Raw genomic sequence first — 7498 nt, 5'->3', positions numbered from 1 at the left:
TTGACTGATGTTAAAACACCCTTGCTCATACGGTGGCTGAGTCAGACAGCGCTGTGCACACCTCTGTGGGTACATGTGTGTTCATGAGGCACTGCTCAGTGTGAGAGGGCACAGAGCACCTATTTGGAGGGCTAAAGAGCCCTAAAGAGCACTCAATCCTCTGGTCACATTCACAAGAGCAACTATTTGATTTATCACTGAGAATAACTCCCCATATCTCCCTCTAGTGCTCTTTCTCTCTTTCTAGCTCTCCCTTTCAGTCAGCTCCAGGACCTCATATTTCCTCTACTTGTTGACTACCCTGACTGCACTTTTTTTTAGTTTAGCACGGATCTCTCTCTCTCTCTCTCTCTCTCTCTCTCTCTCTCTCTCTCTCTCTCTCTCTCACACACACAAAATCCCTGGGTTTCTCCTATTTTTTTATAATAAGCTAATGATATTTCTTAAAGAGACAGTTCACCCAAAAATGACAATTCTGTCATTATTTACTCACCCTCATGTTGTTCCAAACCTGTATGAATATCTTTCTTCTGTAGAACACAAAAGAAGATATTGTTAAGAATACTTGTAACCAAACAGTATTGGTGCACATTGACTTTCATAATATGAAAAAAAAGGATTAGTGCTGCTATTGTTCCCTAAAACTAAATGAAGAATTAGTAATTAAAATAAAGCTAAAATGAAATAAACATTCATATTATTACATGAAAACTTATATTAAAATGTTGATTTGGCAACTAACTGAAATAAATAAGTTTGAGTAAAATCAGGTACAAAAACTTGATAGAGTTAAAAGAAATATTTAACAAAAATAATTACTCATACAATTACTATTAAATCAAAATAAAAAATTACTAATTAAAAACTAATTAATAAATAAATTGTATATAAATACATAGTGAATAATACTAAAATAACACTGATAAGGATTAATAAATTATGACATTAACATTTTTGGGGGCGGACTATCCCTTGCATCTAAACTTCACACCAGCTTTTCATCATTTCCAGTAAGACATTATTTTGTATGTTTTGAAGTTGTTGTCTTTGTACCCGTAGTAGAATTAAACTGAATTGTCTGGTGTGGACTGAACTAAACTAATTTCACCTAACAAGCGGATGACAATGCTAACAAGGATAAGAGAATATTGCTGTTCATCTCCAAAACATGTATGGTTAAGGATAGAGAATGACAAAGTGGGGACCAAAGAATAGGCCTCAAGCAGAGAATAAATGCAGAGTTGTGTAAGAATAATTATTCGTATCATTGGGACAGTGGCTTCTCTGCTTCCCCAAAAGGGCCAGATGGTGTGGTGACCTGGGTGCTTTAAATGGATATTATTCTCTGTCTACTACCCAGCTGCAACCATTATGGGTGAGTGGGGCGCCTCAGGGGACAGGGTCATCAGGCTCACCTGGGACTGATTGTCCCAAGTACATCCTCCATAACACCTCAGCTGACAGGAAAAAAGAGTTAATGTCCACTAGAGCAGCACATCTCCTTCACAAATCTAACATACAGTTGAATTTATTGTAGGAAGGGAGCTATATGCTATACTGAGCTAAAAGGTGGGAATTTTTCAGTCTTTTTGCAGATTACATCGTTATGCCAATAGGTGATGACAATTAAATGTATATGTAAACGCTAATTCATTCAGGCACTAAACACATTGAGCGAGTCAATAAATCATTCACCCATTCGATCAAAACACAGATTCATTCAGGAACGAATGATGAAACAGCACTACTGTGACCTGTTCTGCAATGCGCGATGGTTCAATCTGTGTTGGCTGTAATTGTAACCTTATAATGGCAATACGGTCTAACATGCAAGATGCTCAATATTAATTATTTTACAGTAATTATTATTACTATATGAGATATGAAAATACATTGAATTACCACCATTCTGAGTTTGAGTCAGTATCTGGTGTGGCACCAGCTCTTTTAGGTCCTACAGTGCATCTCATCTTCATGGACTGAGCAAAATTTGCCCGTTCTTGCTGTGAGATGTTACCTCACTCTTCAACCAAGGCACTTGCAAGTTCTCACACACGTCTGGGGGGGGAACATGTTTACACGTGGGTTGGCACTGCAAGGACGATTAACTATCCTTCCTGTGTCCCTGTAGCATTGTCTTAGGCGTCTTACATTACGGACATTGCAGTTTATTGCTCTGTTCACATCTATAGTCCTCAAGCCTCCCTGCAGCAGAACTTCACAGCGGTGATCAGGGACCCTGAGCATCTTTCTCCTGGTGTCTGCTGAGTCTGTAGAAAGATCTCTTTAGGGTAGTTATGGAGTTTCTTACTGCCAATTAACTGTTAGGGCCCTATCTTACATCCAGCGCAATGCGGCCCCATGCGCAAGTGTTTTTTGCTAGTTTCAGTCCGACGCAGTAATCATTTTCGCGTCCTGCGCCACGTTGTTTAAATAGCAAATGCATTTGTTCGCCCATGGGCGTGCCGGTCTGAAAACAAGGTGTGTTCAGCCGTATTGTTGGTGCGACCATTGTTGGTGGTGATTTTTTTTTGTTTTTAAAGAGCGCGTTAGTAATATGCGCCTATAGGTGGGTCCACACTTTTTTCTGCTGGCAAATTCCGCCATGTAAATAGCGAATCCGCCATGACGCGAGCGCAACTGGCTTTTAAAGGGAATGGGAGATGAGACTCTGATTGGTTTAAAACTTGAAAAGGGACAACCCTAAACCCTTTAGACCTTTTTAGACACATTCTAGTTACAATGGCCGTGCCTGCTCTTACGATAAAAATAAGGTGGATAGCTACTAAATCTATGGAATAAATCATGCAGCATCATATTCAGATCATGACCATAAACATCTGAACATGGCTGGAGAGCCCCACTCCTAACATCTACAAGAAGTCTGTCTTCCACTCCTTCTTTACACCAAATTTCTATATAACCCTGTCGTTCAGTCTCAGTAGTTTTCAGATTCTTTATTAATTGCATTTCACTGTTTTACTAAAGTTTCTCTACCACAAGATTGCATTTCCAAACAGGCACCCGAACACAAGATAACATGACAGCATTTATTGCATTTTGTATGCACGTCCTGAGACTCAAGTCATTTATGATGTAGGAAAAAAGAGCCACAGTGGCATCCCCGATTGCAGCAACTTCCATTTTTATTACAGATATTTTCTGCCAATTTCTCAGGGAGTGACGATTTTGGGATGGAAATGCTGTTTTATTCGCAATTTTTTATTTGATATTTCAATTTTGCGCTTGAAACTTTGGATGGAAACATTGCTATTGACTGGTTATATGCGGAGAGAAGCTTAGTCAATAGATATAGCTCAGATCCCTCCTTGAATGTCTGATAGTCTGGCAGACATCCATAACAACGTACAATATTAATATCTATTCAAATCCCCAAACCTAATGAGAAATGCTGCCTTAGCAAACATCACTAATAAGATTTCCACAGAACAAGGTCCGCAAAATAAAAACATGTAAGGAGAATAAGAGCAAGAGGGAGGAGACTGAAAGATTGTGACTTGCTGAAATAATGATCATAAACCAGTCATGATACTAAGATGTTTCAGGAGCTGAGTAAAGGCATTGCTTTGGAAATAAATTATAGATCAAAATGTTTTGCTTTTTACTCTTCTCTGTGGCTCGGTCTCTTTCTTTCTCTTGCTCCCGATCCTCACTGCTGACCAAGAGCGCTGTGGCAGTAATGAGGCCAGAGACAGCAGATGAAAAGATGATCATCTTCGGAGTTTGTTTCTGACGTGTGAGGAATCATTAAAGTGTCGGCGAGGGAGTCTTTGACAAGCTGCCTCTGATCACAGGACAAGAGACTCTTTCTTTCTGGCTCATTCCCTTTTCTTCTCCTCTGTTCTTCCTCCCCCATTTCTTTCTTCTGCACAGTTTTACGTGTACTCCATGTGTAAGGGGTGCAGATTTCATAACACCATATTAATTCATTGTAGTCCGTTTATGTTGATAGAAACATTTTAGTCAATGAAAAAAATATGCTAATAACAAATAACAGGTAATACAAAGCAAAATGACAAAAGTGTCAAACTGTAAACTTAGGTTAGGTTTGTAATGACATGAGAACATGATTAATTGATGACTAGCATAATTTGTTAACAGTTACTACAGACTCAAATTATTCTGTACATGTAACTGCAAACCCAAGTTTATCGAAAACAGTCTGTATGAACAAGTAACCCCCTTTCCAATTCTTGAGATAGCCAGGAATAACATCTGTAACCTCATAAGTAAATATTAAATATGGCAACCTCCGTAACACCAGAAAGTCTTATCACTATTCCACACACAGCAGTTTTTAATAAACGAGCCCAATCGAGTTAAGAGTTCATGCGTCAAATCTTAATTAACTGACAGTGGCTATGAATGCTCAGATAACAAATCTGGTGGGGATAGACAGCAACAGGATCTAAAGCCTTCATACACCCAGTTCATATCTCCCTCTCAGTTTCCAGATGTGGGGTTTTTGGGGGCCAGAAGAACTGCGGAGGGGGAGGGGGAACGTGATTTCAACCGAGGGGGCCTTTAGACAGATCCGTGACACAACCTCGCCAAAATCCGTCCCTGAAATTAGCCCTCCGAAAAGGACTGACTCTAGTATTCTGAAGCTGAAAGAAAATAGAGACACTTATAAATAGGAAGAAAAGATAATAGATACTAAAAAAATGATAATATGATTTGAGAGAGAAAACATAGTTCACTTAAGACTTGAGAGAACACTGAGAAAACAGCTGGGAAAGCAGGCCCTCTGTTTGTGATTTTGCCATCTGTTTAATTTTCTGCCTCAGAAATCTCTGGAAGCTCTCGCTACATTTCAAACAGTCCCAGCCGCAGCCTCTCAAGTGCGTCTCTGTGAACTGATGTTTTAGTATGCGGCTGAAGATGCGGCCGTCCTCCGCCCTTCAGAAGTGGAGCGTGTTGAGCACTCTTCTTTAAATAATGGTGCTGAGACCCTGCTGGGTTCTGCACCGCATGAGGCACAAGATCAGAGCAAAGAGGAAGTCATATTAGACGTTTGTGCTGCCTAAACCCTTATGCATTTCTCTATCTATATCTCTCACAATATATTTCTTTGCTTCCCTCTTTTGACCTTTTAATTGCCGCATCTCTCTTTCTCTCCCTCTCCTCATTCCCTCATTCCTCTGCTCTTTGATATGTTAATTCTGTCATCAGGTCTCTTGCCTAATTGGCTGCCTCCTTGTTTTAATTAGGTATGTATAACTTGAACTCAGACGTCCCCAGACTGCTGCATGTTGTTTTTGTGTGTGAGAGAGAGAGAGAGAATGAGTGTGTGCGCGAGCTCAAACGAGTCAGAGTGACATGATGAATTTCCTGCTTTCAGGTCTCTGTGTTGTGTGTCAGGCCCTTGCGTAAGGTACATCTCTCGTGTTGTCGTAGTGACGGCACGAGCTCCCTGCAGCTGTGCTGTTGTTCCCAGAGAAGCTAATCTGACTGTATGACTGAGCTGACGGTCATGAGGTCATGTTTGTCCAATTACGGCTGCATTTGGCCTCCACCTCTGTAAAAAGCTGGACTGAAGAGGACCGGGATGATGCAGTGTCCCTGTTTTACTAAAACATGAGGACCAAGCTAAATTTGAGCCTATACTATTGTGAAAAAATGTACACTTTAGCATACTTTTAAAAACTTATTGCGGAATAGTGTAGCTTTAAAGCATATTCTTAAGTGAAAACTGTATGGTTTTAGACATTTAATTGCGTTTTAACAGCAATTACATTAAATTGGGAACAATGCAATTAGCTGAACGTGAGAGTGCTTTTTGAAACACTTAAGTACTTAAATACATCCTATATATGTCATTTCAAAATTACTATTGTCTTTGAAATATGGTTGCTGTTGAATGTACTGACAAGAATTTATGGTAAACTAAAATATACTTTAATGTAATTTCTATCAAAACTTGTATGTCATGTATTTAAATATACTTGTAATTATAAGTGTATAAAGATAAGTGTACTTCTTTAGAGCACAGCAAACGTTTATTAAAACATTATTTCAATTTAACTTAGTAAGACTTTTAATTTGACCTTTTAAATGTGAACTTAAATGAAACTTTCAGTCATGAAAATTAACTCTCTTAAAGTACACTTAAGTGGCCTTTTATTTCATTAATGTTATATTATTTGCAAGTACAGCTTTTCAAAAGAAAATTTTTGTAAGTTTTGAAGTACACTACAAGCACACACTTCTTTTACACAAGGGTATATAGTAGATGCTTTTATGTTTCAAAAGCTGCATGCATATAGTTTTATGTTTATGTTAAAATATAGTTCATATATAGTGACAGCGTAATTGGGTGACATTTCATATTTCTATGGTATTTACAAAGACTGCAAATGACTTTTGTTAAATGTCCCATCTGGATTAGATGTATAAATAAATTCGCCTTTAGGTCTTTCTCAGAGAAATGTTTTCTGCATGGTTGCCCCCAAGAAATGTCAAAACTTGAACGCTCAGACAAATAAGATCTGGTGTCTTATTAAATAGAGACAAAGCTATTCACCTAAAATATAGATAGTTTGAAAGCAAAATAATAACCACTATTAATAAAAATGCTAAATGATATCTAGTATATTATTTGTTTAAAGCGTGGACCTCGCTGATGGGGCTTACAGGAGTACATCATTAAAAAAAAGAGAGGAAATGCTGCATTAGATGAAAAAACGCTTGAAAAACATTGTAAGAAAAAGTAAAAGAGATGACGACGGAGAGAATACAAAACCAAAAGTGAGCCAATATCAGCCTTATTTCCATTATTGACATGGCAGGATAGAGAAACAGAGCTATTTCTTCTGAAGCAACGGAGACAGATCGAGTGAATAGTTGTGGAATGACAGGAATTGAGTGATCTGGAGGGTGTGAGCGAGAGATCAGCAGGGGGTCTCTCGCATGCATCTGACTGCAAGAACATGGCACATATATGCCAGAGAAAAGACAAATCTGAGAGAGTGGGGGAGTGAGAGATCACAGAAAGACTGTCAGCTTTACGACTTCTAATGCATTAAGTGGTTCTGAATCTGGAGTGACCATATACGTCTAGTTTTCAAAGGAGATTTATGAAGATCATACATTAGTGGATTATTCACATCAAATGCTATGTTTGCTATCTGTCACATCAGACAGGAAATACGAACAGTCTTTATTATTGACGTGTATGGTGTAAGTTGTATGTTGTGTGTGTGATACGTGGAGGAGAGGTTTTTTTATGTAGCGAACTGTGTGATTATGTAAGCTGACCTATCTTTGCTATAATCAGATCAGAGCGTGTACAAAATAATCCAGAAACAACTGAAAAACAATGCCGAATTCACTCAGCCAAAAAGAAGGAGGAAAAAAGCAGGAAAGTCACCAAACTCGCTCGTGGAAATGTGCTGAAGAGGAGAGGGTACTAAAGTTCATGCCTTAGGATGTCTATGTTCATCTGGGATGAATATTTCATGCTTTGTCAAGCTGTTTA

The sequence above is a fragment of the Scardinius erythrophthalmus genome (genome assembly GCF_964197995.2).
Source record: "Scardinius erythrophthalmus genome assembly, chromosome: 1".
In the NCBI taxonomy this organism is placed as follows: Eukaryota; Metazoa; Chordata; class Actinopteri; order Cypriniformes; family Leuciscidae; genus Scardinius; species Scardinius erythrophthalmus.
The sequence above is the reverse complement of the archived record's forward strand: the minus strand, read 5'-3'. Positions refer to the sequence as shown.